This window comes from Zingiber officinale, chromosome 7A (assembly GCF_018446385.1).
Source record: "Zingiber officinale cultivar Zhangliang chromosome 7A, Zo_v1.1, whole genome shotgun sequence".
NCBI lineage: Eukaryota > Viridiplantae > Streptophyta > Magnoliopsida > Zingiberales > Zingiberaceae > Zingiber > Zingiber officinale.
The window spans coordinates 51,388,685-51,406,955 of record NC_055998.1 but is presented as its reverse complement, the minus strand read 5'-3'; positions in this window follow the sequence as shown (position 1 = coordinate 51,406,955).

Genomic DNA, 18,271 nt, shown 5'->3' with positions numbered 1-18,271 from the left:
ATTTTAATAGCTCAGTTAAATGCCATAGAAGCATTTTAAATAGCATGCTTAGTCTTGCTTCAGTTTATATGGGACTACGGTCCAATGGGTGGGCTCTCATAGTCGCCTCTAGGTTTAGATAACCTACCTCTAGGTTCAGATAACCTAGTAAGAGCAAGATAAGATAAATCAGCTTATGAATCAATATTTTACTTTTATCAGTGGCACTGTGCTGGACTCTTAGTTGTCCTTGGGTTGGGTTCCCATAGTCGTCCCTAGGTTTAGATAACCTAGTAAACCCTACTAGATTCGGGACTAGCTACCTCGGGTCTAGTTAGGGATGCGCGCATAGCAAGTACAGTGTCGGACCCATCAACAACATGATTATTATTTTTATCTATTATGAAAATAGTTTTCAAAACTTCACAAATCAGTTATGTGAATACAGTTCAGATTCAGCATTAGCCTAGCATCAGTTTAGCTCAGCTTATGTATCAGTTCAGTTTTTCTTATTGATACAACAAGATAGTTCTATGATCAATATTTGATTGTCATGACTCATATATCAGTATGCCATGTTTTAGCATTTTCAGCATGAATATCAGCATGTGTTTCAAATAGCATCTTTTAAAAGCATGATTTCATCGAATGCATGTTTTGTGAGGTAGATGGTTCTTACTAAGCTCCCAAGCTTATAGTTTCCTTTTCCTTATACTACAGATAAAGGTAAAGGGAAAATGGATTAGCGGAGGCTGGAGGCCAATGTGTCAAGATGTGTGTGAGAAGGAACATGGAATAAAGACTCTTGGGGACTAGCAAGTTTAAAGAATTAGAATTTCTTATTTTCTTATTATTTTCGCACCTTTAGAATGTTAAATGTCTTGAATTATGAATGTATGCACCATGTTATGCCTAGACTACTAGTTATTTTGATGTTAGTTAATAAACTATGAACAATGACAGTAATGGCATGCCTAGTAATGTTATGATGCTTTTCAGTTGATACATTTGAATTGTATACGAATTAGTTGAGGAATGTTTATCATGCACTTACATTGTCATATGGGATGTTGGGGTGCTGCTAGCGGCATGTTTAGTTTGTATTAATGCTTAGTTTTAGTATGAAGTTGATACAAAGCCCATGGTTCCACTCGTATGCTTAGAAATTGCCAAAGCATGCTAAATTTGATAGAAACATGTAGCTTAGAATGGTAGTCCATCATTTAGCATATGTACAACAATGAAATAGTATTTTGAACATAAATTCCAGATTTTATAGCAATTAGCAGAGATTTTAATTAGTTCAGCTTTCCGCACATTATACTTCAGTGATAGCCACAGAATAGTTTAGCAACCGTAACCCCCGACCTTACAGTTTAGTCAATAGAAGGCAGGGCATTACAACTGGTTTGTAAGTGATGCATTCAAACTTGCGTGTTGACTCTGAGTGTCTTCCTCCACATCAGATGAGTTTGTTTACGGATCACCAGATCAAACTTCCTTTATGGATGATTATAGGAAATTATTTAGGTTTGTGTGATCTTCTCCATCTGAAGGGTACAATCCTATTTAATGGATTAAGTATCAAGTAATGATATCCACTTAGGCGCATTTAATAGTATCCTCCCCATCGGAGTCACTGCTATTATTTGTGTGATCGAAGAAAAACCAACTATTAATTTTATTTGTCATAAAGTTTGGTTGGTAAGATAATAAAATTAATGGGTAAAACCCCCTCTTACAAATGTTTGAATTTGTATATGTCCACAGTATCGTGGCATACAAAATTCATGGTATTTTGAGGTGTTGGTGAATTTAAATGATATTGTTTGAGGAATCAATATTATTTTAAATTCTTAAGTTTTGACCAAATATTTTGTGATTCTTAGGATTTGAAATGGCCTTCAATTCTCTTGCTATTATATTGAAAGAGAACAAACTTACTGGACCCAATTATATAGATTGGAAGAGAAACTTGGACATTATCTTAACTGCTGAAGGCTATAAGTTCGTACATTTTGAGATCTGCCCAAGCTTGCCTAATAGTGATTCTAGTGAAGAGGAGATTAAGTGTCATAAGAAATGGGTCAGGGCAGATGAGATGACGTGGTGTTATATTTTGGCTTCTATGTCAAATGCACTGCAACATCAACATCAGGCCATGCCTACTGTTTATGACATGATGCACAATCTCAAGGAACTCTTCGGACACCAGAATTGGATTGCTAGGCAACAGGCTATGAGAAACTTGATGATGACCACCATGACTGAGGGGACACCCGTAAGGGATCATATCCTCAAAATGATGGCTCATTTAAATGAGATAGAAATCCTTGGGGATGAAATTGATGAGGAAACCCAGGTCGATATCATTCTCCAAACATTGCCTAAAAGTTTTGAGCAGTTCCGCTTGAACTACAACATGAACAAAAGGGTTTATTCGTTGACGGAACTTCGGACAGAACTTCAAGCAGTAGAAGGGTTATTTCGTCAAAGCTCTCAAATTCACATTGCTGAAAATGTTTCTGCTTCTAAACCGAAAGGTAGAAAGAAGAAAAAGAAACAAGTTGGTTCAGCAAAGAAAGTGAATCGATCTCTAGGGACTGGACCGAAAGCAGGTGTGAAAAAGCCGAAGGGAAAGTGCTTCACATGCAAGCAGTCTGGACATTGGAAGGTGGGTTATCCTCAAAGAAAGGAGAACAATAAAGGTATATCTTATTCTCTAGTAGTTGAAACATGTTTAGTGGTGTTATCTACCGGTACCTGGTGTGTAGATACGGGAGCCACTGATCATGTCTGCAATTCATTGCAGGGGTTCCAGGAAACCTGATGACTACATGAAGGGGAGATTACCATCTACATGGGCAATGCTACAAAAGTGGCAGTTGTTGCAGTTGGAGATGTTTATTTGTCTTTTGATAGGAATAGAAGATTGATTTTGAGAAATTATCCTTATGTGTCAAGTTTCAGAAAGAACTTAATTTCAATTTCTAAACTCTTTATGGATGGATATTCTGTTTCTCTTGATGACAAAATAGTTGTCAAGAAAAATAGGGAAGTTATCTGTTTTGGTACATTAGTTAGCAATTTGTATACTCTAAATCCAATAACTCCCACGATGCAACAAATGGAAATTAATAACACGTCTTCTAATTCTAATAAGAGAAAGCAATCTTCGGAAATAAACCAAACATATCTTTGACATCTAAGGCTAGGTCATATTAACGTAAGTAGGATTCAAAGGTTTAATAGCTGATGGACCTTTGGGTTCATTAGTGGTGGAAAATTTTCCAACCTGTGAATCTTGCTTGGAAGGAAAAATGACCAAGAGACCTTTTAAGGCCAAGGGGTATAGAGCCAAAGATGTGTTGGAATTGATTCATTCTGATTTGTGTGGACCTATGACTATCCAAGCAAGAGGTAGTTTCGAATTTTTTGTCTCTTTTATAGACGACTATTCGAGATACGGGTACATTTACTTGATGCGTCGCAAGTCTGAGTGCTTTGATAAGTTCAAAGAGTACAAGGCTGATGTGGAGAAACGTCATGGTAAAAGTATCAAGATACTATGGTCTGATCGTGGTGGCGAGTACCTCTTAGGAGAGTTTAAGAGTTACTTATCAGAGGTCGCGATTCAATCCCAACCATCTACACCTGGTACACCCCAACAGAATGGTGTGGCAGAACGAAGGAATAGGACTCTTATGGAAATGGTTAGATCAATGATGAGTTATTCAGAATTACCAAATTCGTTTTGGGGATATGCTCTAGAAATGATAGTGTACATTCTAAACTTGGTACCTTCTAAGTCAGTACCCTATACTCCCACAGAATTATGGAATGGGTGTAAGCCTAGTCTGAAGCATATTCGGATTTGGGGTAGTCCAGCACATGTGGTGAAGGGAGACACTGATAAGTTGGAATCTCATACAGAATTTTGCTTGTTTATGGATTATCCTAAAGAAACGAAAGATAGTTTATTTTATAGTCCTAAAGATTAGAAGGTCATTGTTAGCACCAATGTCCAATTTTTAGAAGAGGACTATGTAATGAACCACAAGCCCATAAGTAAAATTGTTCTTAAAGAAATAAGAGAAGACATGTCTACCTTAGTACCAATGATACAAGATGAGATACCATAAGAAACTGTAACACGTGTCACAAATGATGCACAATTACAAGCAGTGTCACGTCGTAGTGGGAGGGTTGTTCGACAACCTGATAGATTCATGTTTTTGGGAGAGTCTTCGAAGTTGATCCCTGGTAAACATGAACCTGATCCCTGCACATATGATAAAGCACTCTAAGATAAAGATGCAGCATCTTGGCAAAGTGCAATGAACTCTGAAATAGAATCTATATATTCTAATCAAGTTTGGGAGCTTGTAGAACCACCAAATGGTGTAAAAGTCATTGGGTGTAAATGGGTCTACAAAAGAAAAAGAGTGATAGATAGGAAGGTGGAAATCTTCAAAGCAAGGCTTGTTGCAAAAGGGTATACTCAGAGAGAGAGAATCGATTATGAGGAAACCTTTTCGCCAGTAGTCATGCTTAAGTCTATCCAGATTCTTTTATCTATTATCGCTCATATGGATTATGAGATTGGGCAAATGGATGTCAAGACAACTTTTACTACAAGAAAATTAGTCTATTGTGACATTATCTTAACGACATTTATTTATAAGTATCATAATAAATACCTTATAGTGACATTTATCAAAAAACAAAAAAAATAATAATTAAATAACAAATTAGACCCTTTCTCATGGCATTTTTAATAAATTTCATTATTAATATATGAAAAATTAGTTTAATTTATAAGTATGAGTTAAGCGTAACTTATAAGTTTAACCCTTCTCATGATATTTTCAAGCGTAACTTATAATTTTAATTAAAACCCTTCTCCTGTTTTCCTGTGCCGATCGTTTTTCTCACGCCGCACACGCGCGGCTAGGTTTCTTAGCTTTTTCACACAAAACCTCTGTTCTTCTTTGATCGAGCTCATTCTCCTTCGATCGACCTCTTTCCCTACACCACACAGTTCTGTTCTTCGCACGCCGCAAGTCGCCGCTCACACAGACGTCTTTCTATTGCGTCGAACTTCTTTCTCACACTGCACAAGGCCAGGTTTTGCTTTTCGCACACCACCTCATTCTCCTTAGATTTCCTCTTTTCCCTACGCCACACCTCTCACTCACGACACACACGGGTTCTATTTTTTTCACGCAGCCGCATTTCTTTCTGATGTCGCAAACCGCCGCTCAGACGTCTGCTGCCTTTTCCAGGAACGCACCGAATCCACCCTTCATCTTCTTAGGTTTGTGTATGTGCTAATCCTTTCTTGTTTCTAGGTTTTGCAGATCTTTTTTTTGTTTTGTTTTGCTTAATGTTACATTTATGTGTAAGTAGAGTAGTATTCTGCTAAAACATGTTCAATTTTTCCATCCTATTTTTCATTTGTTTTAGGAAAATTCTAAATCCATCATCATAATGTTATTATCTTCTAAATTTGGTTCCAACAAACCTGCATTCATGCATGTAAACATCTTAATTTAGTTGTATTTTGTTCTTCTCTAATGCACTGATTTGTGTTGATTTTAACCTTTTGCCTACTATCTCTGTTAATGGTATCTTCCTGTGTCCATGACAATAATTTCTTTTGTTGTGTTTAGGATATCTTTGTTACCCAATTGGAAGTCAAATTTGTCTTTTTTTTTTGGATATGTTTGCTCTATTTAGATCTTTCTTCTGTTCTCTTGTTCTTGGCTTATGAGCATTCTAGATAACAATGACAAATTATATGGATCCTTTAACAAAATTATTAATTGATTTATTAATAATTCTCTCTTGTTTCTTCCTCTCTTTTTAACATTTAGGATAAGAAGTCTTTGATTGAGATATCCAATTATATTATTTATATGCATCTTCTATATCACTTGTCCTTTTCTCTCTTATCTTCATCCGAGTAAATAAACTCTTTAAAAGGAAGAAAAGAAAGATATTAGATAATTTACTGACGCAAGGATGATCTTTAGATTTATTGGTGATGTTGCCTTCATTGATTTTATTGATTTAGTAATCCACTCTTGTTTCAAAGTTGCATTCTCATGTTCCTAAAGAATCATAAATGGGATAAATAATGAATAAATATCTTGATTTAAATGATGACTCAATTAACAAGCTATATAAACATATATATAAATAGCTAGTGCTGTGTTGTTTCCTTACCAAGGAAGATATATAAGATTTGTTCTATTGTTTGTTTTGAGAAAAAGTGGTCCATGAGGTTGAGCCTACAAAATGATATGAATAGAAAGATGCTTGAGTAATATCAGTGATAAAGTCCCTCAAGTAATGTTTTAGCATCCTCCATCATGAGTTGAATTATTCAAGGCTTGTTTTACTCATGCCAATGGAAGTCCCTCAAATAATGTTGTTGCAGAAAAATTGGTAAACTATTTTATACTTTTCAAATATGTTGTAGCAAAAATGATTTATTTTAATCATCATTATATATTTAATAATTGTTAACATGCCATCTTTTGATAATGGCTGCAAGGAATGAATTAACAAATCAACTTCCTAAAGATTCTAATGATCCAATGAATCAGAATGATATATTTGTTCAAATCATGGGACTAGATAGACCTGGTCGAGTACGTATGCTTGGTGATGGTGTTAGTCTATCTGATTTATGGGGAGAAGTTTCTAGTCATACCACATGCAATCGACTAGTGATGGAACAACAGACGCAATTAAAAAAATGGACAAGCAAATTAAAAAGCAAGGTCAACATATTGCAATTTTAGAAGCCAAGATTTCTGATCAATCAAACCAGAACCCTCTTTCAAATTGCAATACTAATCAGCACACATTACCAACTAGTAATCCACAAATTTCTATTTCTCATCATCCATCTTTACAGGTAAGGTTTATTTAATTGCATTTTTATTATCTATTTCACACATCTTTAAACTCTTTAAATGTTTAACTCTTTTACATTTTTATGCAGGTTGGATGCTCTGTTTTGATCAAAAGTTTATTTGATTCAACGAAAATTCTAGCAAAAGGAGTGCTCCATAGCATGAATCCAAATACTATAGTAGGGAGACAAGCACTAGGACCAAATTGGTGTGAAATAAGAATACAAGTTGTCCTAAAACCAGAAGAGAGTTTGATTAGACCTTATGATCTTTTACAGAAATTTGAGGATATACTTGGAGGAATGATAGTCTGGCCTTATCATCTAGTATAATTTTAACTTTTCATTAAAATATTATTATTTTTTTTATATTTATCATGTTATTATAATTTTAAAAAAATATGAAATGTATTTGCAGTTGACAGTAAGCAAAGATTACTATTAGATGAATATGAAATGATACTTTACATCTTCTGTTTTGGTATGATATTCAATTTTTATCATTATTTCTATTAACTTTTTGTCTGTAATATTGTTTTATTTCACTAATACAAATATTTTCATTGTATTTTGTATGTGATGGGTACTTGGATTCCTGTGAATCAATATGACGATTGAAAATGATTTATTTAGTTGAGTTTTTATTTTATAAGACTTTGTTAGTTCTAAAATTTAATATTTTGAGTGTAGTGTGTAATTAGTTTTGGATGTAAAGAACTTATCATTAGTTTGCATTTGTAAATTTGACTTAAATATTTGTTGGATGAATTTATATTATCAATTTGCACTTTAAATTACATTTTATAATTTTGTCGATTCTAAATGGTGGATAAATTGTGATAATGTGTAAAATTGAATTTATGTTATATACTCTAAATACATATTATTGATCATTTTAAATGTATTTATAAATTATTATAATGACATTTATTAATATCATTATAGATTAGTTAAGGTGACATATAAATGCTCTTATAAATTATCTTTATTGTCACTTTTTATTGTGCTTATAAAAAATATAAATGCCATAATAAATGAGTTTTGGTGACATTTAACTTTGTCATTATTACGATGATAACACAACATATATAAATGTCCTTAAAAAAATATTTTCTGACATTATAGAGTGTCATTATATCTATAAATTGTGGCACTTTTGATGTTATTATTGATATTGTATAACGATATTATAAAATGTCAAGAAATTAAGGGGTCTAAGATGACATCACTTTATAGGGTGTTTTTGGTAGATGTCACCAAAACGTTAGTGCCACCATAAATATACTATAAGGACAATTATGTGTGTCATGATAGACTATTTTCTTGTAGTGTTTCCTTAATGGAAGTCTTGAAGAAAACATCCATATGAAGCAACCAAAGGGATTCATTGCGAAGGGCAAAGAGCATCTTGTATGTAAGCTCAATCGGTCTATTTATGGACTGAAGCAAGCTTCGAGATCTTGGAGCATCCGGTTTAATGAAGTGATCCAGTCTTGTGGATTCATTCAGTGTCCGGATGAGTCTTATGTATACAATAAGAGTGACGAAAATGTGGTGGTATTTCTTGTACTATATGTAGATGACATTTTGCTCATTGGCAACAATGTCAAAATTTTGTCAGACATAAGGGTATGGTTGTCCAAACAGTTTGATATGAAGGACTGGGGAGAATGTGGGCATATTCTTGGGATCAAAGTAATAAGGGATCACAAGAAAAGAATATTGTGCTTATCCCAAGTTTCATACATCGATACTATCCTAGCTCGTTTTAGCATGCAAAACTCCAAGAAAGGTTTTCTACCTTTTCAGCATGGAGTACCTTTATCTAAAGAGATGTGTCCTAAAACATAAAAGGAGATAGAGGACATGAAGGCAGTTCCTTATGCTTCGGCTGTAGGAAGCCTAATGTATGCAATGCTATGTACGAGACTGGATATCTATTTTACCATGGGCATGGTTAGCAGATATCAAAGTAATCTAGGACAGGGGCATTGGACTACTGTAAAGCATATATTAAAGTACCTGAGAAGAACTAGAGATTATATGATGGTTTACCAGGAAGATGATTTGCGCCTTGTGGGTTACACGGATTCGGATTTCCAATTAGACAGTGACAATAGTAAGTCAACCTCAAGGTATGTGTTTACTTTGGGAGGTGGAGCCATAACATGGAGGAGTGGTAAACAGAAATATGTTTCGGACTCCACCATAGAAGCTGAGTATGTGGCAGCCTCTGAGACAGTCAAATAAACTATATGGCTCAATAACTTTTTAATGGACTTAGATGTGATTCCTGATTTGCCCAAAATTATCACAATTTATTGTGATAATAGTGGTGCAGTAGCAAACTCAAAGGAACCACGAGCCCATAAGGCTAGTAAACATATTAAGTGCAAGTATCACCTGATACGAGACATCGTAAAGCGAGGAGAAGCTGTTGTCGCCAAGATTGCATTAGAAGATAACCTGACAGATCCTTTCACTAAGGCCCTTCCGGCAAGAGCTTTTGATAGGCATGTTGAGGGGATGGGAATTAGATGTATGACAGATATATGGCAGCATAATCTTTTAGTATAAGTGGGAGATTGTTAGGATGTATACTAAAAGCCTAGCTTTTTGTATGAACATTTATTGAATTAACATTTATTTTGTAATAAGAATTACATTGGTTGAATGTCTGCATTTAGTTAAGTGCAGTTGCTCATTTAATTTATATTGTAGATAACATGGTGTGTGGTGTCACACAGAAGATCATGTTATCAGTTCCTTATAAATTATAAATAGTAACTCACAACGAAGCTGGATTGGGACAAACCATTGGAATGGTTGTAGTGTAATTTGGTATTAGTTTATTTTGACTATAAAATTACACTAATACACTATGTGTGTATTGAGTAAGACCATTTGAGGTTGTTCCTTTTATACTGATTGCATAAAAAAACATAACCTCTGTTATTATGGATGTGTGTATTCTTAATCCCAATATAATAACAAGCACATATACTTAGTATTTATTTCTTTAATTTATCAATGGATGAGATTTATTCGTTAAATCAATAGACCCGATAAGTTGGGAAATAATATTATTTATATGGTGTGTTGTTGATTATAGAAGGAAACTGTGTCCTAGTTATCTAGGTTGATGATGTCCCCTTGAGGAGCTCATAAGGATTGTCATGTAAACCCTGTAGGTGGACTTAGTCTGGCATAGCAATGAAGTTGAGTGGTACTACTCTTGGAGCTAGATATTAATTAAGTGAGTTGTCAGTAGCTCATTTAATTAATGGTCATTCGATATCTTAAACACAAGGAGATTAATACACTTATGTAAGAATAAGCCCATAATGTAATATGGGATTGGTGCGGTAGTTCAATAATAACTCTTTAGTGGTATGAGTTATTATTGATGAACTTGAGTTGGGTGTTCGGGTCGAATACAGGAAGCTCAAGCTCATCGGGAGACCAAAACCAATTCCTCCTCTCGGTCCCTGTTGTAGCCTCTATAAAACCTTGTATCTACTAAGTCCACTTCTTACCCAAGTAATGGGTTGGACACATCCTTACTTGGTGCAAGGGGGTCGGCTAAGCATTAGCTTGGAGCCCAAGTGGTGGTTGGCCAAGCTTGGTGCCCAAGCAAGGGGCCGGCCACATAGGATTAAAAGGAGTGATTTTATTTTTTGTTAAAATCTTTTCTTTTATAGCTATCCACATGGTTTTAAAAGAGAGTTTTAAATTTTAAAATCTTTCCTTTTATAGCTATCTACAAAGGTTTAAACGAGAGATTTTAATCTTTTTTTTTTTTGTAGTTATCTATAATGTTTAAAAAGAGAGATTTTAATTTTGACAAAACCTTCCTTTTTGTAACCATGCTTAAAAGAGAAGTTTTAATTTTAATCTTTCCTTTTTGTAGCCTTCTACATTGTTTAAAAGAGACAGATTAATTTTAAAACTTTCCTTTTGTAGCCATCACAATAGGAAATTTAAAAGAGAGAGATTTTAATTATTATTAAAATTTTCTTTTTTGCCATGACCAAGGATTATAAAAGAGAGGTAGAGGGTGCCTTATGAAACATACACATATCTCTACAATTTCTCTCCTCTCTTTTCCTTGGTGGTTGGTCTCTCTCCCTTTCCTCTTCCTAAGTCCGGTGGCACCTTGTTTCTTCTCTCTTTTTCTTCTTTCTAAAGACGACACCCATCTCTTCTTGGTGGCTGAAACATGAAAGAAAAGAAGGAGCACTTGGTGGCCGGTTGCTTGAGAGAAAGAAGAAGAGAAAAAAGTTTCCTATTTTGGCATTCCTTGGTGGCCGAAATTTCTTGGAGGAGAAGAAGTGGTTCGGGTGGATTTCATCTTGGTAGATCATCGCCCACACAACGCCCAAGAAAAGGAGAGGAATACAGCAGAAGATCAAGAGATCTTTATTTACAAAGAAAGGTATAACTAGTTCTTAATTCCGCGGCGAAACTAATTTTTCTTTGTATGGATCCTGAAATACCAACACAAGGGGCTAGCAATTTTGTAAGATATCGAAAAATTTAAATAATAGGATTATTTAAGAAATAGCCTTCTAAAATTTTTTCGGAATTTTTAGAAATTTTCTGGGAATTTTTCGGAACTCGTACGGAGGGTTTTGAGGGGATCGATCGGCGGGCACGAATAAAGCCTGTTTGGGATACCAGTTTAAGTGAGGAAATGTTTATTATATAAATTCCTTTTTCCTTTATTCATTTTCTCCAAAATCGTCGATCCCTAACTCATTTCTTCCGATCTCCCCTTTGCTCGAAGCCGACCTCCCTTCTTCCCCTCTCTTCCTTCTCTATTCTCTCTCGCGGACAAGCAACACCGACGTGAGTGATACTCCAGCTCCGGTGATCTTTCTCCGCTGGCATCGCCTCTGATTGAGCTTAGATCTAGCTGGCGTTTCCCTCTCCGGGCCGCAGCACAGCATTGCGTCTTCTCACGCGTGCCTGCCGAGCCCTAGTTCTTGTTTCGACGCTGCTCGATTGAGCTCAGATCCTGCCGATGTCTTTCATCTCCGAGCTGTAGACACTTGCGTCTCCTTCCGTCGATCACTGATGCCACTGGATCGAGAGAGATCCACTCAATCGCCGGCGTGAAGGGGCAATTAAGGCTTCAAGGGTAAGCAATCGAACCTTCTTTCTCACTGTGGTTGCGTTCTTGTTGCAATCCATGCCCTAGATTCATCGTCGGTGCTTTGCCCTTCAAATCATTGGTGCTGGATTTTTACCCTATCAGATCTTGATCCTCATTCTTCTTTGTGGCTGAATTAGGTTACAGATTGGAGGGGATCAGTGAGTTTGTTCTTGAGCTATCGAGTAGAGTCTAGGAGGTTTGTAATTGATCAGTGATCTCCTCATCTTGATCCGATCTAGTGAGGTGAATCCAATGAGGATCGGTGAAGGTGATCTTGGTTCCGATAGCAACACCCATTTTGATCTAGCATCAACAACAGTTGAGATTAAGGTAAGAAGTAGGGTAATTGATTTGTATTATTGATGAATTAGGTATGTGTTGAATTGGAAATGTTATGGATTACTAGATGGTTAGTATATCACTAGTTGATATATGATTAGTGTGATTAGATTTAATTGCTTAGATTAAGTTAATGGAATGATTGGGGTTAGGGTAATTAACCTCAACTATTGGATTTAATTTAGGTGATTAGGGATTAGGTAACTAACCATAATTGACCGTTAGATTTATTAGGTAGGTTAAGATTGATGTGATTAGGGTTTTGCCCTAATTTAGTTTTAGGGATTTTATTTATCTATTCATTTGGATTTAGCTAAATAAAATATATATATGTTGTTGACACAGGACTCTAATTCGAGACGGGCGTCTCGACTTCGGATTTGGATTGATACGACCCTATATTTGAGGCGGGTACCCTTTGACTTATCTTTTCGATATTGTCTTATGATATGTGTAGTTTACATATAACTAGTAGTAATTGGTAGATTAAGCACTTCCTTGGTTTTAGCTTAGATGATACCTGATACATGCTTCTACTGTTATTTGCTATACATTAGTCTGGTATACTTTTATTTCTTGCCATGCGTATCTGTGTTCATTAAGATAGATGTATTTATTGTGCTTCACTATACTGGATTAGTTGCTTTACATGTTGATACGTGTCCTTGGATTCATGATACTTATATCATTGTTATATTGGATGTTCTTGGATTTATGCTGCTTATATCATGGTTATATATATGCATTTACCTTTTTGGCACACACATATATGGAGGATGCTATGTTCAGGTATGACATACCGTAGCATCATGCACCATCCCGCATGATTGTATGTTGGGTGATTGATGACTCCATTATTGTTGAGCTCGTCGGCCGGCTACATGGGCCTGCACACAACGTGACCACTACATGGGTAGTGGCACAACACCCAGGGTGTGTATGGCAGCTGCTCTGTTAGGCTCCGTTGGTCTGCTCATGGGTAGTGTGATGCAGCGTGGTAGCAAGAAGGGATCCCAACCCGTCATCGCGTACTAGGAGATGAGAGCATTGCTCTCCCTCACTATGTTTGAGGTAGGAGGATAGGTGTACTCTGACAATATCCCATCCACTCGGTCACTCTTCAGGGGTAGTGATGGCAGAGTGCACGGTGTCACAACCCTACCCACTCGGTCTCACCATCGCGTGTGAGATGGATGACTGGCGTCAGGGGTGACCATGTCATATTGCATCATATGCACAAATTGCATTTATTGTGATTGTTGCATATTGGATGATGCATTTTGATGACTGCATATGATTGACATGCATACAGGATACATGCTTATTTGCTTTGACTATTTTTATCTGTGTATGTTCACAGTTACAGCCCAGAGGATTTGCATGTGAGTACAGTTTATTTCAGTTATGCATTTCTTATTATTCTTGCTGTAGACTGTATTACATGCTTAATGTTAGTTAATACAGTTTATTCAACGATGCATACCTGTTATATTGTTAGGAGACTGTACTATAGGTTCTATGGTTTAGGAGACTGTACCATAGGTTATTGCTAGTGGTTATATGTTGCTGTACATATCTATTGGTTACCTGCTGAGTTCTTGGACTCACACCGTTATATTACTACCTTTCAGGTTGAGGCCGTCGGGAGATTCCAGTCACTAGCCCCCCATTGTTGCAACGATTTTCGATTGTAGATGTTTTGTATTCGTTCTATGTCTTTATATACCGGTGATGTGGGTTCTTGTATTGAGGACTTTATGTTGAACCCTTTGGGTTTGCTTCTTATGTTTTCTGCTGCAGTATTTCCATTATTTCGTTGATTGTGTTTTCTTCGTTGTAGTGGAGTAGGAGTTTACATATATCTAAGATGATTTCTAGATCGTCTTTCCTTTTTATAAATTTTGTTGTCAGTCGGAGGCTGTATATTAAACTGCGTGGATTAATTATATTGAACTGTGTGGAATGTTTATATAAATTGTGTGGTTTGTTTATTATTTGTATTGTATTATTCCGGCCGTGTGGGCCGAGGTATGGATATATGTATATCTGGATTCATATTGTCACCTGTATAGGGGAGATGCTGTCGAAATTTCTTCTGGCAGAGACTACCTGGGGCGTGATAGATTTCGTGTTTTTTTTTTGTTTTGATTTAGTGTTTTGATCTTATACTTCTATTGAGGTCTTTGTAGTTAAACCTAGGGTTACTGTAAGAAGTTTAAATATCCAATTTCTTTGAAAAGCTTTGTCTAGGAAGTGGTGGATGATCCCATACCCAAGTAGGTCGAGTGTCTCGCCATGTTTAACCTGGAAGTCAATCCTTGAAATAGATATTTAATCAACTTCTGTAACATGGGATGAACTTAGATTAATAATGTTAAGTATCATTTGCAATCCAAGTTTTAACTATTGAAGAACACATGAGTTGAACTTGAAGTAAAAATGTTAAAGTTCGTTTCCAATTCAAGTTTAACTCACGAGGAACGCATAGGTTATTAGGAAAGTTCTGTGCTTGTACAAATTTTTGTACAGGGAAAGCAGAACGGAATTCCAAGTAGCGACCAACAATATCAAGTTTAGTTAAGAAGTTATAAGAAATGCAATCACATCCAACAAAATCAATTATAGGTACCTCTATGAAGTTTCCTAAAAGATTACTAGTGATACTGCGATTACCATGTGCCCTAGATTTGGTCGGACGCCACGGTCTCAGCCTCACAGTCTCCAGCGAAAGGTGTGGTTGCAATAGGAGCAGCAGCCATCTCCACAGCGAGCTTCTTCCATCAAGTCTTGCTCCGCCAATCCCTACAACCCTTCATTGTGGTTCCATCATTGAGGTAGGATAGGGTAAGATATTATGGTTTTTGGGCTGTGGAGATCTAGGTTCCGGTGTTGGAGTGGAAGGTTATGCTAACTGGGGAATGGTTGTCTTTGGTTGTAGATTCATTGTGCCAGTGGTGTTTCTGGTTTCCAGCAGGAGCTCTAATTTTGTTCCCGGCAGTAATTTCATCGTAACTTTGGCCACCAAATTTTGGCGACGAGTTTCTATAGTTGTGAAGCATAGGCTAGGATTGCTAATTGGTGTAATCTGATTGTGATGCTTGGGGATATTCAAATCCAATGTAGTGGTTATTGTTTATAGAGGAATTAATAAGTGAGTATGATGGATTCAATTTGGGTTAGTTAATTTGGTTGGATTGTTTAGGACAATCCAAATTTTGGTTCCTAATGAAATTAGGATCTAATTTAGCTAGTTGCATTTGGAATTAGCTAAATTATATGCTTTATTATGTACAGGATCTTGATCTACGATGAACCATTTGACGTGGGATCTTTCTGACACGATTGTCTTTTTGAGGCGGGTATCTCTTGACTTATCTTTTATGATATTATCACTTTGTTATGCATAGTAATTTATAGCTAGTAGCAATGATCATGCTTAGATTTACCCTTGGTATGTCACTATTTGATACCTATTGTATGTTCTGATTCTTACCTGTTATGTATCCATGTTTATATCTCTTGATTATTGTCATGTGTACCTTAGTTCCTAGAGGAAGTGGCATACTAGGCTTCACTGAGTATAGGACTAGTTTTCTGGATTTTATTATCTAGCATATGTACTTAGATCTGTGATACCTAGGTAATAGTATGATTTATTTTCCTGTTTGGTATATATTATGTGGAGGTGATTATGGTTAGGATTTACATGCTTAGTGTCATGCACCATCTTACATGATTTCATGTTGTGTGATTGTCAGCTCCATTATTGTTGAGCACATCGCCAGTTACATGATCTGCACACACAACCACTCATGGGTTAGTGGTACATCAAGCAGGGTATGTGCAGTTGCTCTATTAGGCTCCGTTGGTCCGCTCGTGGATAGTGAGACTGCAGTGTGGTAGCGGCCAGGGATCCCTCCCCTTGACTATGATACAGGGAATGAGAGCATTATGCTCCCCCACTCTGATTGGGGTAAGAGGATAGGTGTACTCCGACAACATCCTGTCCACTCTGTCACTTAGGAGCAGTGATGACAGAGTGTACAGTTGTCATAGCTCTACCCACTCAGTCTCACCATCGCATGTGAGATGGCTGACTGGCGTCAGGGGTGACACATGTCATTTTTGCATCATATGCATTGATTTCATTTATTGTTTGTGATTGTTGTACTTTGTTTGCTGCATTTTGGTGGTTGCATATGATTGACATGCATACATGATACATTATATATCTGGTCTGACGACCCTTACATCTGGATAGGAGGTCCTGTGAGTACGGTTCTTCTTCTGTTATCTTTTCAGTTTGCATTTCTTATTATTGATTAGAAGACTATACTCCATGATTATTATTAATAGTTATATCTTACTAGGCATGTCAGCTTAATATCCGCTGAGTTCTTTGAACTCACACCGTTGTGCTATTTCTATTTCAGGTAGCAAGTAGATTTTTTGAGTCACTTGGAGTATCATGTCTGTCAGTTCCCATGTCACATCCAAAGACCTATTTCTGATTTCCATTTTACTTTATTTGGTTTATGTTTTTGGTTTACTTAGCAATGTAAATTTAGGTTTTAGTTCAAGAGTGTTGTGATGTGGTGTTTTGTATGGTTTGTTGTATTGTGTAAGTCTAGCTGGCTAGCAGTCATTCTTTTGGTTTGTAATGGTTTTCTGTTGTATTTTCGTTGTGTTCTTCTTTTAAGTACAACTGAGTGGGCTATTATATATGTTCCTGTCAGGAAGCTGAGAAGATGAACCTACCGGAATGACGTGTCCAGAATGTTGACCACATCTCCATGACCCGGATGGTGAGCTGTCTTCTGTGTTAACCGAGTCGCCAAAAGTCCTCTGGTCAATAATCCCTACATCCAGCGACCGGGTTGCCCCGGTCTCTGGTACCCCGGTGCTCGAGGCGAATCCCACAAATATATAAGCAGTCGAATACTAATAACAGAATAGTGAAATAAATGCAGGAAAGGTACGGTAACGTACCCTGACCCCGGGGGGCGCCCTCGGATGGATGGGTGAACTGATCGCGCTGCTGATCGAGTCGTCACGGCCCTGACGAGTGGATGGATGTGAACCCGCTGAGGAACCAGATCTGAGGGTGACGGCACGGAATTCGGTGAAGCCTAGATACGGAAAGCGGCATGTAGGCCGGGATATGACAACGGCTCGCAGGCCAATACGCGGCACGCAGGCCGGATAGTACAGATAACTCACAAGCATAATAATGGTGCGAAGAATGAAATACCACGGCTCGATGGCCGGAACCAAATCGGGTCGCAGGCCAACATCATCTTAGCCCGAAGGGCGGAGTAAACAAACCTGAGCTCGTCAGATGGCGGCTGTCCAGAGAGTGATGATGACCGCTAGAGGTGGTCGCGACTATCGAAGGAGGCGACACCTGCTGTAGGCGTCGGCGTCGGTGGTAGCGGTGGGAAGTGCCAGTGGCCGCTGGAAGAAATGTCGATGCCCGTTGGGGGCGTCGACAGTAGCATCCGTAGCCGCCGGAGGCAGCGTGAGGCAGCTGTGATGGTCACCGGGGGCGGCAGCACTCGCCGGAGGCAGCAGCAGCGGCTGGCTCCTGCTGGAGGCAGTAGTGCCTGCCGGAGGCAGCGGCAGTGGCTGCGGGAGAAGGTGGCAGCGGCCGGGAAAGGAGGAGGCGATGGCCGCAGGAGGCGGCGTGGGCCGCTAGAGGCAGCAGCGTTGGCCGCAGAAGGCGGCGTCATGCCCGTCCGGTGGCAGCACCACGAAGAGGAGAAGAGGAGCCGTGGCAAGGGCCGGCGAAGAGCGAAGTGGCGGAGGCGAGAGAGCTCGCGGCAGCACGCATGACCATGGAGAAGAGGGGGTGCTTGCGGCCAGGGGGAGAGAAGAGG